Source organism: Trichomycterus rosablanca, chromosome 17, assembly GCF_030014385.1.
Source record: "Trichomycterus rosablanca isolate fTriRos1 chromosome 17, fTriRos1.hap1, whole genome shotgun sequence".
NCBI lineage: Eukaryota > Metazoa > Chordata > Actinopteri > Siluriformes > Trichomycteridae > Trichomycterus > Trichomycterus rosablanca.
The window spans coordinates 19,765,728-19,786,900 of NC_086004.1; the positions used below are offsets into that span (position 1 = coordinate 19,765,728).

General features: G+C 39.6%; 1 protein-coding gene across 2 annotated transcripts in view; it reads right to left on the minus strand.

Moving 5' to 3' along the window:
• The window catches only part of tspan18a (tetraspanin 18a), a 65,787-nt gene extending 44,901 nt beyond the window's left edge, over window positions 1-20,886 (minus strand). For both annotated transcript variants that reach the window (XM_063013028.1, XM_063013027.1), the window contains exon 1: window positions 20,781-20,886. The gene's annotated coding sequence lies outside the window, so the exon portion shown is untranslated. The remainder of the gene's footprint in view (window positions 1-20,780) is intronic.
• Window positions 20,887-21,173: the final 287 nt, after the last annotated feature.

Genomic DNA, 21,173 nt, shown 5'->3' on the forward strand with positions numbered 1-21,173 from the left:
TTGAGATTCATTGGTGACCTGTCCAGGGTGTGTTAGCACAAACACAAAGCGTTGGTCAAACATGAAAATGACATGAAGAGGTCTACATTTAAAAGTATGTCCCAACATATTGTATATATACACAAGTAGCCTAACAATACGTAGCCTAACAATAATGCAGATGCAACATAAGCTACCAGCTAAACATTTGCATTTGTGTTATTTCTGTTGTTAAGGCCACAAGAGTACACAAGATTGAAAGATTAAAGAATAACAATCTTGCCGCTCAGGTGGCGCAGTGGTAAAACACGCTAGCACACCAGAGCTGGGATTTTGAACACATTGTTTCGAATCTCAGCTCTGCCATCCGGCTGGGCGGGTACATGAACAACGATTGGCTGTTGTTCATATAAGTTAAGATGAGCCGGACCAGGGTTCCTTATAACTGTGGCAATTATGACATCTGCTGGCTGATTTATGGCGTCTGCACAAAGTCGGGGAATAATGTGTTGACCAGGGTGTGGCTGGTCTGCATATGAACTGGCCTCGTGCAGGTAAAAAGATGCAGTCAGGACTCTCCCAGGACCACTACATAGCAGGTATTATTTGGGTGGTGGATCATTCTGCTGGAGTTTTTAAACACCTCACTGTCACTGCTGGATTGAGAATAGTCCACCAACCAAAAATATCCAACTAACAGTGCCCCGTGGGCAGCGTCCTGTGACCACTGATGAAGGTCTAGAAGATGGCCAACTCAAACAGCAGCAATAGATGAGCGATCATCTACAAGGTGGACCAACTAGGTAAGAGTGTCCAATAAAATGGACAGTGGGTGGACACGGTATTTAAAAACTCCAGCAGCACTGCTGTGTCTGATCCACTCACACCAGCACAACACACACTAACACACCACCACCATGTCATTGTCACTGCAGTGCTGAGAATGATCCACCACCTAAATAATACCTGCTCTGTGGTGGTCCTGACCATTGAAGAACAGTGTGAAAGCAGGCTAAAAAGGTATGTAGACAAATAGATGGACTACAGTCAGTAATTGTAGAACTCAAAATTTGTTGAGAGGGCCCTACATTTTTTTTTGCAGTGGGGCCCATGAGCTCCAAGTTACGCCACTGGACCCAATCATTAAAATGTAGCAAATAGCATGAGTGTGTTTATTCAATAAAAATAGTGCACAAATAGACCAAAGAAATATGCAGCTAAATTAAACATCATAGATATACTGCAAGTTATTTTACTGTCACACAATCTGGAAAGAAGCACAGCGCAGTTTGCAAGTAATTTATTATTCCACTGGGTCACGGACAGCAGCTGCTTTTCCCACAGCCTCGAGACATAACCAACTAACCTCTTATTGGAAGATCATCTCTATGTGTTGTGTACTATTAACACTCACATTGATCATTTCATTAGGGTCACTGCTGAGGGCAATAACACCACAACAATCGATAACTAATACGTTTGTGCTGACCTAGGATTTATGTCCACGCTGAGCCTTAATGCATTTTCTATTCAGTTCAATGCAATAAGGCAGGAGCTTTATGTCACCAGAGAAAACCACTGAACAGATTCCAACGGGCCACCAAGACTTTCAGAACCTAATCAGACGACCCACAATAGCATTACTTAAATGGCTTTTAAATCTTTCCACCATGATGAACTGCAGATTCCGTTGTTGTACACTAGGCCATGCTGAACAGTCTTAAACTTCTTTTAATGACATGAATCTACTGGGTTCCTGTTTTCGATTGATGTTAAAATATTAGAAGATAGTCAGGATGCAGGATAACCCCAACAAGAGGTGAACAAAATGTGCATACTTTTCACATAGTTTTACAAGCCACTGGATAAGGAAACGAAGCATTTTAGTGTGCTGTGGATTCATTTGGCTCTCTGTATGAATCTGATCCATGGAAAAATAAAGTGCTAATATTTTCCTCCTGTCTCTAGTAGTGAGAATGTTCTTCACCCACTAGTTTTCTTTCTGTATTCTTAATTGCATTTATAGTGGAATATTTTGTGTACATTGCATGTGAACAACCTTTAGGGCTTAGGACTGACAGTGAAAGTACACCGACATGTACACCTCCTAATAGCTAGGCCTCCCCCCCCCCCATCCCTTCCTGAACATTAGTCAATCATTTCCTTGCAGAGGCCCAACCAAGATTCCTGGATTCCCCAATCTCAGCAGTATTGGGCTAGCCTACTTTACCTCTGCACCACCCGAGCACCTCCGAGGCATAACATTCTGACTACCTCCTTGTTTTTACACTCACTGCCCATTTTATCAACTCCAATTACCATATAGAAACACTTTGGGGTTCGACAATTACTCTACATGCTTTGTTAGCCCCATTTCACCCTGTTCTTCAATGGTCAGGACCCCCACAGGACCAACACAGAGTAGGCATTATTTGGGTGGTGGATCATTCTCAGCACTGCAGTGACACATCATTGTCAGTCATAAAGATTCAAGATCAGGTATCTTACTTCAGTACGATCTTAAAATAAAACAACAGCAGGTAAACAGCTTTATGTTTGTTAACAGTCAAAAAGATGCAATTTATTTAAGAGATTCACACACACTGGATTCTAAAAGCATTAGTAAAGGATAATACACGACTAAGCATTTGATTAATGGTCTCTTCATGCTAATTATAAGAGGGTGGTGAAAAGGGCTGCAACAGCAGATTCCCTACCTAATTGATTCTGGACCCAAGTGTAGTGGCTAAGCAGAATCAGATACAAAAGAAAGACAAAGAAAAATTAATATCAATCACACAAACCTGAGTGACAGAAAAAAGGAAAAGAAAAAAAAAACACCAAAAACAGGGATCGTACCAACGTAGTGAAGCAGCAGAGGTGTCCACTAAACAGCATGAGCTAACTGATGGGTCAGCAGAAAAATTGTACGAATGTGATCAATCCCCCATAAAGCCTGATTGTGGGAGGAAGGAAGTTAGTGGGATGAAAGAAGAAAATAAGTGTTATATATAATTGTTAGGGATGTCCCGATCCCGATCATTAATTTTTATCCCGATCCGATACCGAGTCTCAAACCGATACTTGTATTTTCTAGATGTTGTCTCGATAAGAACTAGATAATACTGCTCACACAGTGCACACATCAAGTACATTACAGTTATTCAAATTAATCCAATGTATATGTTTAACAACTGAATAGCTCTGCAGTGCTGTAGGGAAAGAATTGGCTGTATCCAAGCTATTGCTTAATGTTCTTTTATTTTTACAAAATAGAAGTAAACAAACTTAGTGCAGCACTGTAGTAGTAAAACTAGAACACTCAAAATGAAGTGAAGGTTCTTTTTGAGGAAAATCAGCATCTCTGCCGTGTTAGCGGACAGTCGGTTCCTCTTCTCATCATATAATAATAAACTCGCTGTATTCGACTGAGTGTTTATTTTTTAGGTGCCGTATCAAATTGGTAGTAATTGTAGATCGTTTGGTTAAATGATATCTGGTTTGTTTCTTATGAGCCACCGTACTTGTATGCGTGTTGTAACTGTAACAATGGTTCTGTGGTTGTATTGTGACAATGGTTTGATGGACGTTTCTACGCAAAGTGAGTGTGTTTTGACCCTTTGGGGCTTCGATAGTGCATGGAATAGCGTGCTTGGATAACACGATGACTCTAGCTGTCTGCTATTCGGTACCGTAACAGAAGAAGTTAATAAAGTGTTCTGCTCCCGACAATCTGTGAATATACCATGTATTTATTTATTTATTAAGCAAGTGCATCACTACGATGCTCGGTTACATAACTAAGCCAATCAGAGTGCTTGATACTGAAATGTCGTTCAGTCTTGTAACACGTAAACTCGTAAAAGCTGTATGTTATGGTCCTGAAGTTTTCATACTGGGATTAAAAGTTATTGTTTTGTGAACCGGAGTGATCCTTGACTCACACACCATATAAATAGTAAAATTCTACAGTAATGAACGCAGCTCTGCTCCTACCGCCTCGTGAAACGCTCGCATTGCAGACATTACACTTCGCTGTTGGACTTGTTTCACTTTCCAATTTAAAGTATTTTCACACAGCGGACATGCTGACGATTGGGCTTAGAATCAGGCTTAGTATAGCCGATACCGATCAGTTAAAAAACGCCTTGATCGGCCCCGATTCCGATGCAAGACCAATGCTTCTCTTAAATCCTAACTGGTTAAAAAAACATGAATCACTGATCCTTTAGACTTGTGTCTGTAATATGTTTTCTTAAACAATATTCTAAAGAACTCTTTGAAATGAGCTAACAAACGCTATACCAGGCGCCTACCTTAATAACTGTGTCTGGCCCTAAAGCAAAGACTCACCGCCCCACTGAACCCTAGGCACAGCTTTACAGTGTTAAGCTCAGGTGCTGTGCATTAGTGATAATGAGATCGGTAGCCCCTGGGATTAGTCGTTCACTTGGAACTAGAACATGTTGACTTGTGGATCCACATGCTACTGTAGCATCAGCTGTTACCTTTTACCGTTCTATCTGTAGAATGTTCCAAATCAGATGCCACAAACTTCCCTGTGCTACACTGGCCATATCCTAATTTTTGATGCTGTAGGTATCAAAAATAGGAATCAGTCCATATATACAAAAATTTTCAAAAATATATACAACAAAGTGCTTAAGTAATAATAAATAATGTTATACATAATCCCTTCTGTGCTGTTTTCAATTAAATTTCTATGACGGAGCATTTTAAATACCACTGCTTTCTATTTGTGTTTGCATTTGTCCTACTGTCCCAGGAAAAACTGGTTAAAACTTAATTGTTCAATTGTTTGACGTCATAATTTTATTAAACCAAATTGTAACAAAATAGTAAAGGTTGCATCTACAGCATTTATACTGCTTTACCCTAATAAACCTAATGCCAAGTTCACACTACATGACTTTCCAAGTTGTCAGGTCACTGTACAGTTCACACTACACGACTGGATCTCTTGTAATCGGGAGTCTTTCAAGTCGGTGTGGCTTTCACACTACACGACAGATCGGCGATAGGGGGTTTCACACTACACCATCTATCACCAACTGGAATCGCAGGCTTCTCTGGACTCCCAAACTACGTTTTGTCATGAAAACAAATGCGAGAAGTGACAAGATGTTTAATGATACCACGTCCGAAAATGCACGTCAACAAGTAGTGAGCGATCAAAGTTTAAAATCGTAAAATCAAGGAGAAAAAATAAATGAATCTGAGTGGATTTGGCTACGCGACCATCATGGTTTGTTCTATAGTAAGTTGGAGGTTAATAAATATTTTTTGCAATGCACGTTGGTGTCAGAAATACTGTAAAACGTGTGTGCCGATGTATTCTGATATAAACTACATTATGCCCCAGCGTTTCCCATCACCCCGTATCTTGCATTCTCATTGGCTGTTTGACATAGCACTCATTGCCAGTCGGCAAACTCAGATCCAGATATTTGACATGCTAGAGATCTCTCTTCAGGCGCTCGGATCGAGTTGTTGAGTAGTTCACACATAGCGATTGAGAGCCGAGTTTCCCGAGCCGGCAAATCTAACGCTGACCAGTCGGCGAGCAAAAATCTGGGCAAAAATCATGTAGTGTGAACTAAGAAAACATAGAAACTAAGAAAACATAACTAAAACAAATCTAACTTCCAATGTAGGTTTTTGAATACGTTTCAATTGTAAAATGAATTAAGTCCTGTGGTAAGTGCTAAGAGAGAACAGAGAGAAATACAGGCAACCAAGGTCATTTGCAAGTCCATGGTCATATAAGCACAAAAACATTTATGAGGCACTGAACCATCTGACTTGTAGTCAAGAGGACAGACATGCAATCTAAAAATGGAGGAGCTTGAAAGTAAATGAAGTAGACCTTGGATAAAAGGTTATAACATGGCTATAAATAAACAATAGGTGTGCAATTGTTACCTATGAGAAAACTGCTTATGACCCATGACTTCTAAGAAATAATAAAAGCCAGTAGTGACTCCTAAAACTTTTTTTATACATGAGGCATCATGGGTACCTTATAAAGTTTTCAAAATTACAAAGATTCATACGTGGATTATGAAATATTCATAACAGTTTAAAGAGGTATCAAAGGCATTTCACAGCTGATACGAATCAAGGAGACGTATGGCTTTGAGGCATTGCATAACTCATGATAAAATGCAGAGCCAAACTGAAACCATTTAAAGCTCTGCTAATAAAATATGGCAGAGCTACAACTAATTCTCCGAGACAAACATACAGGTCTTTTGTTTTACTAAAGGCACTAACAATAATTCTTCACACAGAATGAATTATGCATTTTATACTTGGCAAGCTAAAGGGTGCATATTAAAATCTTGGAGAAAAACATGGAGAAAGGAATACTCCCCATAAGAAAATCCCCATGAGGTCTTGTGACAGAGTAAAGAAGAGCAGAGACTAAAAACGGCATTGTACTCCAATTGTCACAACAATAATTGCCGGCTAACACAGTTTACCAAAAAATGCATTAAAGGATCCAAACGACCCCCAAAAATTCAAAGCATTATAATTTGAGGATTAAAGTTAATTCTGTAAACACTTTATTTGTTTTTACTTTCCATTGAATGTACGCTTCAGTGACCTTGTTATTATAATTTTTAATTAACTGATAGTGAGTAAATAAAAGACAACATTTCATGCATGGCCAACGTAGAACAAATGAAATCATCTCACATTAACAGTCCTTAATTTATATTGTTAGAAAACAGAAACAGAAGTATTCCCTTAAGACACAGACAAGCCAGATAAAGGACTGTTGATAAAACCACCTCCTTGTTTCAACACTAAGTGTCCATTTGATCAGCTTTACTTACCATATAGGAGCACTTTGTAGTTCTACAATTACTGACTGTAGTCCATCTGTTTCTCTGCATGCTTTGTTAGCCCCCTTTCATGCTGTTCTTCAATGGTCAGGACTCTCCCAGGACCACTACAGAGCAGGTATTATTTAGGTGGTGGGTCATTTTCAGCACTGCAGTGACACTGACATGGTGGTGGTGTTAGTGTGTGTTGTCCTGGTATTGAGTGGATAAGACACAGCAATGCTGATAGAGTTTTTAAACACCTCTACAAGGTGGACCAACTTGGTAGGAGTGTCTAATAGAGTGGACAGTGAGTGGACACGGTATTTAAACACTCCAGCAGCGCTGCTGTGTCTGATCCACTCATACCAGCACAACACACACTAACAAACCACCACCATGTCATTGTCACTGCAGTGCTGAGAATAAATAATACCTACTCTGTGGTGGTCCTGTGGGGGTCATGACCATTGATGAACAGGGTGAAAGCAGGCTAAAAAGGTATGTAGAAAAATAAATGTACTACAGTCAGTAATTGTAAAAGTACAAAGTGCTTCTATATGGTAAGTGGAGCTGATAAAGTAGACAGTGAGTGCAGAAACAAGGAGGTGGTTTTAATGTTATGGCTGATCAGTATATACTGTATATATATGGTTTTGAGCATATCAGAGCTGGTTTTTCTTGTGCTTTTGGGTCAGTATGGAGTCAGCTTAGTATGCGCCTTTACAAACTCAAACTGAAACCTCAGTGCCTGCTGCTACCACATCTTGCTGCAGGTCTGCAAATCTACAATGCAAACTACTATTCACAGCAAAAGCCATATGTGAACAATGTCATGTTAGAACAGCATGACTGCATAATCAGAGAATGGGGGTGCTAAACCAACCTGTTCCCAATTAAAAATGTGTGGCTCATTCTGAAGAATAAAATATGACAAAAGAAACCCTATACCAGGGGTGTCAAACTCATTTTCACCGAAGGCCACATTTGCATTATGGTGGCCCTCAAAGGGCCAATTGTAACGTATCCTGCTGAGATTATAGTCTTGGACAATCTGATGTTTTTCTTGGAGGCTAAATTCTGTCTTCGGTGTCAAAATGCCAAATTTATACTGTATATTTATAATGTACTGTATATCTACATTCATATTATACTCCTTTACCACAGACACAGACTCATAACACAAGAGACGTACCGTTTTTTCTTCTTGAAGCACAAACTTGTATTCACTTTACCATCTTTTATTAAATGACCTTCCTTCGCCTCTCAGGTGGCGCAGCGGTAAAAGTACGCTAGTGCACCAGAGTTGGGATTTCGAATACATTGTATCGAATCTCAGCTCTGCCTTTCTGACTAGGTTGGGCGGCTGCATGAACAACGATTGGATGTTGTTCAGGGTTAGAGGGTAAAAAAAGTCGGATCATAGGTCCTCATAACTGGTGCAACTGATGGCGCCTGCACAGGGCTGAGGGATAATGCTGATGGGGGTGTGGCCCTACATACACGGTGCTCGTCAGTGTATGAATTCGACTCGTGCAGGTGAAAAATGCAGTCTGTACTGACTGTACGTGCCGGAGGGGGCGTATGTCAGTTGAGAGGCGTCCTCAGTCAGCGGTGAAGGGTCAAATCAGTATAGAGAACACATTCAGGGTAATTGGACACGACTAGATTAGGGGAGAAAATTTATTCTTGTACAGTTTGGGATTATTTGTAAATATTTCTCAACATCATCCTGTGGTATAACAGAAGTGCATAACAAGTGCATCTCCATGGCTCAATGCATGGCTTTCTTTATGTACCTTGAGTTGAACCCCAGCTGAAGTCCACTGGCACCCCTGTTTTTATTATTTAGTACTTCTATTACTTCATATTTTATGGAAATGGGCACAACCACCATCAAACAAACTTAATGCAGGGCAGAAATGCTGTGTCTGTGTAGTGTGTACTGCACAGGTCATGGTCTGTTTCCCTGCTGAGCTCCCAAAAAAGATGGTGATACCCACATACACCAGATGAAAAGAAGAGGCAGATGGGACTGCAAGTTGTCTCTGCATATTTTGCATTGCCCTCTTACAAGGACCATGGGGCACGAGAGAAGAGACGTCTGATTGTTACACACAGCGCTGCTTCTTCTCTTTTACTTTTTTTTAATTAGCTGACACACAGCATGGCCCAGCTTCCTGACTAGCATCTAAAAGCAGACAGAACTAAAGACACCTGTGAGCTTTATCTACACTCCCCCCGTACTGAGCTCACACAAAGCTTTACAGATGGGTCTGGCTGGCTTGCTCAATGCACTGGTCTGCATTTATTAGGGTGGAAACAGACCCTACTGAGTCGCCATTCATATCGGTGGGGAAATTAGGTGGAACCAATTGAGCTGCAGGCAGGTGGGGTTGGCACAATAAAGCTCTCTATTAAAGCATTAATCAAAACCCGCACAGCATTCGATGGCTGTGAACAGACAGAATACAGCTGGACTACGATCTCAGGGAGTGATGAAGCAAGTCCTAAATTAAATGTAAAGAAACTGTGGACGCCTATTTTCCAGCTAGAACTATTTTCCAGCAGAACTCCTACCAAGGTTTGGACGAATCCCCAAACAGTCGCCTAATGCTACAGAAAATTTGTCCAGATGGAGGATGTAATCAAAGAACCACCAAGAAACAAGTCTGTTAATGGGTGGCATTGCAACAGGTGTACAACTCCAGTCCTGAAAAGCCAGCACAGTTGATTGGGTGATAGTTGACAGGTGATTTTCCTTTTTAATCACACCTGATCAAACCAGATTTAAAAAGTATAAAACAGCAGAAAACAGCAGACAGCACTAACAAACTGTTCTGGATCTATGTGTACCAATACAAATAGCACACATGATTCTTGAACCGGTTCTGTTCAGGTCTCTTCGAACCTCGGTGTTTTGTAGAGAACCGATCTGCGTTTCCACCAGTTTTTGGGAACCAAGCCTGCGTCATCAACGGTGGCGGTTACACAACGAAAGTAAAGAGTAGTAACATGATGGCGGAGTGTGTAGATTATGTGCGAGCATTTGTGCTGTTGTTACAGATGTTCGTTTTTATGCAAAAAGCATCGCTCAACTATTGGTGATAAGAAGACATTGTTGTTTTCTTTAGTTCACTAACATCCATTTGTGTGAAATAACCATCAAATCCACTCTAAAAGCCACATGTATCTGTGTTTAGCCATATTAACTTCACGTGTGGTGGTTTTGCAGCTCGGGGTTCTGAATCCGTGAAAAGCTTCACCTAAATAAAGCGTAACGTGTTTTAATGTACTAAAAGTACGACACAGAACACTCAATTTCTCTCCGTTATTTCTGGTTATAAACACTCTGTCCTGTCAAAATTCATAGGTGTTGCACTGTGTTACGCTTTATTTTTCACATTAGGCGTTTATACTGCCTGGGTCACTTTTACCACGTCATATCACACAGTTCATCGCTTTGAAAATATCAGCGAATATCAGCGGCAAACTGGTTTAAAATTTAATCAGGTGAACTTTAAAAGATGAAAGTGCTTTAAATTCTATATAATGTTATCATGTCTAATGTGAAAGCGTCCAAACCTCTACACTGCGACATGCCCACATATGACGCCACGGTTCGCGCTGAAAAACCAAGTATTCTGTGGTGCCAGATTAGAACCCTAGTTCGCTGTCTGGAAGCTCTTTTTCGGTGGAAACACGCAGACCAGTCGGTGGAAAAGGGGTATAAGTGCACCAGGTGAACATCACCTGCGAGATGTAGAAAAAGGAGCCAGTTGCAGGTTGCTTAACCAAAGTTGAACAATACTGTGGCAAAAGAGTCGCAAAAGAAAAGGTAAACATCAGATAGGGAATCACGAGAACCTTGTTGTTACATATGTGCCAGCTGCTAGGTCCTCCAGCATGTGACAACCCAAGCTCTCAAAAAAAGGATAACAAAAAAGAACTCAGTAAAAACTGGCAGTGGCTATACATGGGAAGTGAGAGATTCACCTACTGATGCAGCTCAAGTTAACCATGGATTCCTATACCACAGTCAGATAACTGCAAGGAATCAGATGCACTTCACCATGATGACCAAAGCCATAAGCGGCCACCAAAAACTGGGCTGGACAAGCATCAGGGCTTCAAAGAAAGCATGTAAATAGACAAACCAGCAAGGATCAGGCAAGGAGGCAAAGATTTAAAGGGACTCCGCCAGCTAAAGCAAATTAATGTTTAATGAGGCGCAGAGACTGTCAATAAAATAACCAGCAGTGTCGGTCACCTGTGCTTCCATGCATTCTGCTGACGCCTCAATGCATTCTCGCTACATTCTGACCCTGTTGTGCACCTTTCACTTAGAAGCTGTGTTGTGAGACTCACCTTGGAAACCGATCACTGTTCCAAGTCGGCATAGCCCTACATAAATGTCACTGTAGTCGATCCTGATTACTAATAAGAAGGCTATGCTAAGAAGACAAATTTATAAATCTTTAAAAATAACTCATGTATTCACACTTACTTACAACTGGTGTGCATTCTACTACTGCAGTATCCTACAACAAGTATCACTGGTGCTACTAGATACTGGGTGCTTTATGAACACCATCAACAATCATTTTGCATATATTTTGGGGCTCTTTTCTTATGCATGTTGCGTTTACAAAATGCAAGTTGATACTGTCTTTAAATAACAACACTGAGCTTAGATTTTACATTTGTGTCACAAATGTTTATGTGCATAGACCACTGAAGTCGTGCGTCATTCTGTAGTCCTCGTTATGCCCATATTTGGAGACCCGGGTCTAAGTCAGATTTCCTATAGGAAAAATGAATGGGGTTTTAAAAAAATCGGCTCTAACGTATCCTGTGCTAAATAAACATGTTCAGAACACTCTACGTTTTGTCCTATGTACATTTTTCTCTTGTACATCACTGGATCCTCTGAATTACGAGGTTTTTAAAGGATCGTAATACTAATAATGCTACACGAAAGCTAATGCTACTGCGCATTAATTAGACGTCACTGAACTACACCAATCGAATTGACGGAAAGAGCAGCCCGCTTTTGTTGAGTACAACCAAAGGCGTAACACCCAACCATCCTTGCTTTCTACTTTAATGTAGCTAGCTACTAAAAATATAAAATAAAACTCGTGAATATCACTCCACTGTTACACTGTTGAATCGCGCTGCCTTGTGCGGTTATTTAAGAGGCTTATAAAAGAAAAAATAAACACAAATTTAAGAGGCTTCCAGTCTAGTGATGTTAATTCAGTGTGCAGTAACATTAGCTTACATGTAGCAGTTTTCATATTTTGACTCTTTAACGACTTCGTAATTCAGAGGATCCAGTGATAATAGACAGAAGGATCTCCATAAAACAAAATGTAACAGCTTTGGAACATTTTTTATGACTACAGGATGCGAGAGAGGAAATTTGCGAAATCTCCATTCATTTTTCCCATTCAAAATTTCTCTTTATTTCTCTTAGACCCTTAGACCAAATATGGGCATAACAACATGGCGTGGACTACAAAATGACGACACGACTTCAGTGGTCTATTTAAACCTAAATGAAAATCCTAGCCATTTCTGACAAAAATAATGATTCACCTAAAATAGTAATAATATAACAATGTTGCTGATCACAGTCATAGATCAGTTTCCATGTTCTGTGATGTGAGCAGTTAATTTAAACCTAGTTTAATGCCATTAATTACGATTTACAATTACAATTACGATTAAATACAATGCTAACAAGTGAGGGTTAATGCCCAAACGTGGCATTGTCAGTGACGAGTCTTTTAGAGACCACTAAGCTACCACTGCACATAATTACTGTACTTTTATTACCATTAATGTTTTATTAAAAGTACCTATTACATTTGTTCATCTGTTTCATTGTAAACACACTATACTCTCATATACCACTTAGAGAAAAGATCAAGATTGCTTGGCAAAATTTTGGGAAATGCCCTTTTTAATCTGGCGTGACCGTGCCTCTGTACACAAAGTTCTATAAAGATAAGGTTTAAAGAGAAGAACTCCAATAATCTGCACAGACCCTTGACCTCAACCCCACTCCGAGACCTTTAGTAACTGGAACGTCAACAGCGAGCCAGGTTTGCTTTCGGTCACTGTCTGTGAGGAGTTTGAAATGCTCTTCCAATGTACACTGATCAGCCATAACATTAAAACCACCTCCTAGTTTCTACATTTTATCAGCCCCACTTACCATATAGAAGCATTTTATAGTTCTACAATTACTGACTGTAGTCCATCTATTTCCCTACATACTTTTTTTGCCTGCTTTCACCGTGTTCTTTAATGGTCAGGACCCCCACAGGACAACCACAGAGCAGGTATTATTTAGGTGGTGGATAATTCTTAGCACTGCAGTGACACTGACATGGTGGTGGTGTGTTAGTGTGTGTTGTGCTGGTATGAGTGGATCAGACACAGCAGCGCTGCTGGAGTTTTTAAATACCGTGTCCACTCACTGTCCACTCTATTAGACACTCCTACCTAGTTGGTCCACCTTGTAGATGTATTTTATTGCATTGCTGTCATTTGAGTTGGTCATCTTCAAGACCTTCATCAGTGGTCAAAGGATGCTGCCTACTGGGCGCTGTTGGCTGGATATTTTTGGTTGGTGGACTATTCTCAGTCCAGCAGTAACAGTGAGGTGTTTAAAAACTCGTTTTGCTCGTACCAGCACAACAGTCACGAACACACCATGTCAGTGTCACTGAAGTGCTGAGAATGACCCACCAATCAAATAATACCTGCTCTGTAGTGGTCCTGTGAGAGTCCTGACTATTGAAGAACAAGATGGCTAACAAAGCATGCAGAGTAACAGATGGACTACAGTGAGTAATTGTAGAACTACAAAGTGCTTCTATATGGTAAGTGGAGCTGATAAAATGGACAGTGAGTGTAGAAACAAGGAGGTGGTTTTAATGTTACGGCTGATCAGTTTATGTATGGGCTCCCTCCAGATACTCCATTCACATTTGTCCTTCCAAAATACATGCAGAAAAGAAACTGGCTAATCCAAATGGCGCCTATTTGAATAATTGAGCTTGGTGCATGTGTATTCCTGTTTTGTGACCCTGATAAAGATGAAGCAGTTAATAAAGATAAATAAATTACAATACTTACTGTAACAGCATTCATTAAAAACTACTGCCTGACTAAAAACATCTATCTCACAAGTAAATCTGAGCAAACGTATGCTGATGAGAAGCTGGCTCCGCAGTCCTTCTGATTGTAAAGACTGACAGGTGTGTTTACTTTGCAATTCCTGACCTCTTCTGGAAATGACGACAAGGTTTAACCCCTGGGAGTCACAAAGTTTCACCCAGCCGTGTCTGCTTTCAATACACTATCAGAGTACGTAATTAACTTAAACTGTCCAATTACCTAAATGCTCAGTGGTTTAGGTTGGAAGAGGTACAAAAGTGTAATGGTGAGTGGTGACCCGAAATCAGTTTGGACACTGGCATGTCAGCCCTTTTCCCATCTCTCTTCCTCTCTCAGTAAATGTGGCTTAGCCTGTTTAATCAGAGAGAGGAGAGCCAGGCGTCAACTGAGCCATTTTCTTCTCCCAAATACACATTTCAGTAATCCTGCTGCCTCTAAATCTCCCCTTTCACCTGCCAATCAGACCTCAGCTGGGACTGCTGCTCCTTTTAAGCAGTTTTAGCAGTATTAACAAAAGCCCAGGGATAAATACCAGTGGATAGCAGGATAGAGACTCCATTCTGAAAGGGATTTTCCTGACATATTTTCCCTGAAATGATAGACTGATATTTGGCAGCAGGTTTTGATATTAAAGCAGACTATGGACATCTTTGTTTTCTTAAAAAAAAAACACAAGTCAACATTTCAGATGTAGGCCTTAGTCACCTTGAATGTGGCCGTTGCTTATTACATGTCATTAGCTCATTATGAAAGCAAATCATGCTGAATGAACTATCTTAGCTTTAGATCTAAACTAGAGGATCTGTTTCCTCATGATAAAGCGAGTGGTCCAGGACCTGGAACGTTGTTTTTCTGAGTTTCCTTGAGAGCAAGGACTTTGTTGTTCCAGATAAGCAATTAACCATTAAGTCATTGAGTTTGACAAGTGCTTTGAGGGAAAGAAACTTTACAGTGGGCTGAAAAACAGTTGTGAAGGTTGCGGCTCAAGGCAAACATGTTTGAATGGGGTGGAGGGGGGCTGGGGTGAAAGAACGCTACCAAAAAGAAGAGAGAAAACCTTTCACTCAACCAGGACACTATTCCATGAATAAAAGGAATTCAGGAGGAGATGAAAAAACGCTACTGAAATATACACAATATGGCAGAAAGTATGTGGACACCCCTCGAATTATTATGTTATCGGTTTCAGCCACAACTATTACTTACAGGTGAATAAAAACAAAAATAATATACTATATTACAATAATAATTGTTATTGAACTCATTAATTAGTTTGTGTAAGACATTACTTGTTACATCATGACAGTGCAACTTTAGTGTATGACCTCACAAAGAGCAGGCACAAATTCCCATAGGCCCCAAAATTCTGAAAGCCTGGATGGAAAACCTTCATAAAAGACGGAAGCTGGCATATTAATGGCAATGATTTTAAAATTGGATATCCAATAAGATCATTGTCAGGTGTCTACATACTTTTGGCCATTTAGTGTAGTTTTTTCTCAAAAGGGCGGCAGCACAATGGTTCAGTGGGTAAAACTGTCGCCTCACAGCAAGAAGGTCCGGGGTTTGATCCGGTCCGGGTCCTTTCTGTGTGGAGTTTGCATGTTCTCCCAATGTCTGTGTGGGTTTCCTCCGGGAGCTCCTCCCACAGTCCAAAGACATGCAGTCAGGCTAATTGGAGATACAAAACTGTCCATGATTGTGTTTGACCTTAAACTTGTGAAATATTGAATCTGGTGTAACGAATAACTACCGTTTCTGTCATGAATGTAACCAAAATGTGTAAAACATGATGTTAAAATCCTAAATAAATAAAATATTTGCCCAAAAATGCCATGAGATAAGTGTTGGCATTGAAGTTGGCATTGCACAAGCAAGGTATCTCTGCATCAGAGAAGTAGCTGTATTGCCCACAGAACTGGCAAGTCTGCGAGGGAGAAAACCATAATGTACAGAAAAACCTCCACCTGGAGCGCTCACAAACTGATGCTTACAAGGCACAGGTCTGTTGGGAAAAACTGACTTAACAAACATCAAAGCCTCCATGCCACCTCTGCCTGTCAAATTAGCAATGCAGAAGGACACAACTCTTAACTAGGCTCACTGCCGAACTATATTCGCGGCTAAGCCATGATACATGTTGTGTTTACATTCCTCCTGTGGGTCTAATTTTAGACGCACCCCACAGACCCTGTAGACCTTAAACCAAAACATGGTTGATTTCCATGCAAAATAGGCAGTATTAGAGGCACAAAAAGTGAATAAATCATTTTAATGGTTTGTAGCACCCCTTATGATCTTTCTCCACCCAGTTGGCCTTTAAGATAAAGGTAGAATAAACGCTTGATAAAATAAATGCACATTTAGCTCTCACGTTCAAGGATGTTCCTCAAGATTGCATTGAAAAACTGTGACACCTAAATTTAGTGCCTGTTCTTTAGCCTTGACTTCTGCCTGCCTAATGGGAGCAGCTGTGGCAGTTGTGACACACAAAATTAAACATGAAATGCACAGTCAAGAAATTCTTACAGTTTTGTAACTGCTCACTGGGGAGACAGTTATAACAATAATGTGACAGGCAGAGCATGACCGGGAGATAACGTTAAAGATACAAATATCAGAGCAGAAATGTGTGCTTCCATCTTATATACCACTAAATATTAACAAATTTGGAATATATAATGTAGGGATTTCCGAACCCTATTTTGCTATTTTCTGTATTATACCTATTATGGAGCTAGATACTCTTATCTTCATGGTTACTGAGTAGGGATGTTAATAACCGATTAAAAAAGTCCACGTTTCAAATCGATTTGACATGTAAAATGAATTGATAATCACTTTAAACAGCAGAGGGCACTGGCACTATACACCTCGCCTGGTTGACGTCACTGGCGTTATATGCCTGGTTGCCAAATTCAGGTTTTTTCAGCCAAATTGGGCTTAATTCTAAATTGTTTTGCATAGGTTGTACCTACCTTAGAAATAAAAGGGCATTTATTATTTAGATTAATAAAAGAATCACAAATACAGCATTTTCTTTTTTCAAGAGAAATAATCAAAGGAAACTTTGTCATAATTTGTCTTCAATTTCAGTTAAAAAAATCAGGAAAAAATCATATTGTGAACCCAGTATCGTGAATCGCATGGCATCGTGGGTAGTGTGTATCGTTACATCCCTATTACTGAGACAACGTTCTGTAACCATATTCCATAGTACAATATGTGTACTAGGTTCACATAAATGATATGTGCTGTATGTTGCCATTACATGTATACCTCTTAAAAATAAAATACAACAATCAATGTATTAAACCAAAATCCTCTCTGAGTGTATCTGTGATTTTACAGTCTTTGGACACCCTTTATCATAATCCACATTGGTTAATTTAAATCAGCCACACATCCTCAAACTGCTGCATGTGCAAAAGTGTATGGGTTTTGATTTTCTTAAATTCAGCAAATAAATAAATAGTGAATGTCAAACTGAACTGTCAACCAACATCCCTCAAGTGCCTTTCTGACATGTGTTAAGTCAATGGGCTCTTTTTTTTTTACCAGGCATTGGTGGATTCCTACATAGGGCCATAACACACAAGGTAGAACATGCTATACTTTAAATATATCTCCTTAGCTTGTGCTGGCACCTTAATCAAGCAGCAAAGAGGTGATATAAATACCACATTTGACCTTCCCCAGACACTGCCCATTTAGTCTGTTCAGCGCCCAATTAGCCTGGTAGCACTAGATGGGGTAGCTTTATAGATTGCCATACCCCCCAAGCACCATACTCAACATTTACAAATGCAGCATACTGTTTTATACAAGTGAATTGTTTGACGAACAATAGGTACAGATGCAAATCTTGATAGTCTGGGCTATATATATATATATTTTTTTTTTTTTTTTTAATGTTTACATTACAACAAACTGTAAAACCATGGTATGTGGGAAAAAATCCATAATAATAATGATTTAGATCCACAAACTTGCTAATAAATAATGGAGCACTAATCCAGACTTACTTGTTAGCATGGAATATTAAGTCGACAGGAAAACAATAATGGTTGTTTTACAGTTTACAATGATTTCTGACCAATCTGTCAATGATGAAAAACAACAACACTATTCTTCTGATTTGTGTTTTTTTTTTCCACAAAAATCCTTAGACGTTTCATAACGTAAATGTTTCATAACTTAAATAGCAATACAACCGCAGTTACCGTATATAAATTTCTCTTGTTTGTAGGTCTGTTTTTTCCCTATGTTAATGTTATCCATATTATAAACATAAGATCCTGTTTGCAATAAAGACAAGTATGTGAATGATTACACACACTGACAGACATAGAACGTAACTAGATCTAAGTGTGGTTCTTGTTGTAGTTGTGTACTTGCTTTTAAGTGGCTCAGGATGAAATCATGTGCAAATCATTGTGAGCAAATATATCAAGAAGTGCTCTAGTTCTGTACATTGTTATTGATGTCCAACTAGCTCGTCTTTAAAGACCTTGGCCCACTTTCCACTTTTTCTTTCTGTTTTTTTACTTGTACAGGTGGGGACACCACCAAACAACAATAATTTCTGAACATAAATGTTACAATAAAGAAACAGAGTTATTCCAGGTCCTTTCTGTGTGGAGATTGCATGTTCTTCCCGTGTCTGCATGGGTTTCCCCCAGGTGCTCCACAGTCCAAAACATGCAAGTGAGGTGAACTGGAGCTACACAATTGACCAAGACTGTGTTTGATATAACCTTGTGAACTGATGAACCTTGTGTAATAAGTAGTTATCGTTTCCTGTCATGAATGTAACCAAAGTGTAAAACATGATGTTAAAATCCTAATAAACAAACAAGCAATAGTTGGTAACCCAAAGGCTGCTCAGATGTGCCATGTGAATATTCTGCAGAGAAATGTCACACACAATCTTGTGATATATAGTTAGTGGTAGATTACATACACCGGACCGATCAGCCATAACATTAAAACCACCTCACACACTCACTGTCCATTTTATCAGCTCCACTTACCATAGAGGAGCACTTTGTAGTTCTACAATTACTGACTGTAGTCCATCTATTTCTCTGCATGCTTTGTTAGCCCCCTTTCATGCTGTTCTTCAATGGTCAGAACTCTGCCAGGACCACCACAGAGTAGATATTATTTGGGTGTTGAATCATTCTCAGCCCTGCAGTGACAATAGCATGGTGGTGGTGTGTTAGTGTGTGTTGTGCTGGTATGAGTGGATCAGACACAGCAGCGCTGATGGAGTTTTTAAACACCTCACTGTCACTGCTGGACTGAGAAGATAAGATAAGACTTTATTGATCCCCTTAGGGAAATTAACTTGCTACAGCAGTATGAAGACAGTAAAAACAGAAAGAAATACAACTAAGTGAAAAATATTGCACACATAGTGAGTAGCTATTTACTCTTAAGAAATATCAAGAAAGTAATATATACAAAAGTGATATATATATAAAAATATCTAAAAAGTAATATATACATTTGGATATGCAAAGTATATTATGTATTGCACTTATTGTAAATAAATTACATATTGCACTTCTTATTTCACCATGAACATAAACGTGTAAGAATAGGTATAAGTGGAATATTACATATTATTACAGTTGTAAGCCCTGAGAATAATCCACCAACCAAAAATATCCAGCCAACAGCGCCGCGTGGGCAGCTTCCTGTGACCACTGATGAAGGTCTAGAAGATGACCAACTCAAACAGCAGCAATAGATGAGCGATGGCCAGTGATAGCTCAGTGGTTAAGGTACTGGACTAGTAAACAGAAGGTTGCCGGTTCAAGCCCCGCCACCACCAGGTTGCCACTGTTGGGTCCCTGAGCAAGGCCTTTAACCCTCAATTGCTCATTGAGTCGCTTTGGATAAAAGCGTCTGCTAAATGCTGAAAATGTAAAATGTAAATGTCTCTGATTTTACATTTACAAGGTGGACCAACTAGGTAGGAGTGTCTAATAGAGTGGACAGTGAGTGGACACGGTATTTAAAAACTCCAGCAGCGCTGCTGTGTCTGATCCACTCATACCAGCACAACACACACTAACAAACCACCACCATGTCAGTGTCAGTGCAGTGCTGAGAATCATCCACCACCTAAATAATACCTGCTCTGTAGTGGTCTAGTGGGGGTCTTGACCATTAAAGAACAGGGTGAAAGCAGGCTAAAAGATTTGTAGAAAAACAGATAGACTACAGTCAGTAATTGTAGAATTACAAAGTGCTTCTATATGGTAAGTGGAGCTGATATAATGGACAGTGAGTGTAGAAACAAGTAGGTGGTTTTAATGTTATGGCTGATCAGTGTATACTGTACTGTATGATAACAGATGATTTGAGTTATATCGCCCACCCGTAATAGAAACAGAGCAACCTGGGCTTAGAATTCACTTACAACAATAATGTAAACATGAAAACTGAATGTTTACAAGCGACACTGACATAAAACAATAATATTTGTTAGCCAAACCACAATAAACGTGATAAAAAACGACCACATGCACATGCAGGATGTAGTAACACACAAGTAATTTTGTTTAGTTGACTCAAATAACGTCCCTACTAAAAGCAGAATGCTTTAATTTAGCTACACAAAAACTTATGGATTCTGGTCTCAAGAAAACTGACAAGAAACCAACACGTCTGTATTCGTTTGCTCACATTTGAAAGTGGTATAGTTAGCTCGAGTATTTCTGTAGGAGAAGAACTGTTGCGTTCTGCACTTACCGTGTAATATTTTCCCCAGTACTTTTAATCAATTTTCCTCCTCTCGAGTTCGAAAATAAATGCTATCCGAGCAGGTTTAGTGTGATATAAAATGTACCGGTTTGCGTTTGCTCATCCCTTCGATAGTAGAAGCTAAGCTTTTACTGTGTGTGTGTGTGTGTGTGTGTGAGTGTGAGAGAGAGAGAGAGAGAGAGAGAGAGAGAGAGAGAGAGAGAGAGAGAGAGAGCGCTTCAGTGGGCGGTTCAAAATCATGCACACATGGCCATATTTCAGTTAGGAGTGGTTCATATCATTTATACAAGCATTCAGACGTTGTTTATTGTCATTTCGTCAGAGGTGGAAAGAGTACTAAAATATTGTACTCAAGTAAAAGTACTATTACTTTAATGAATT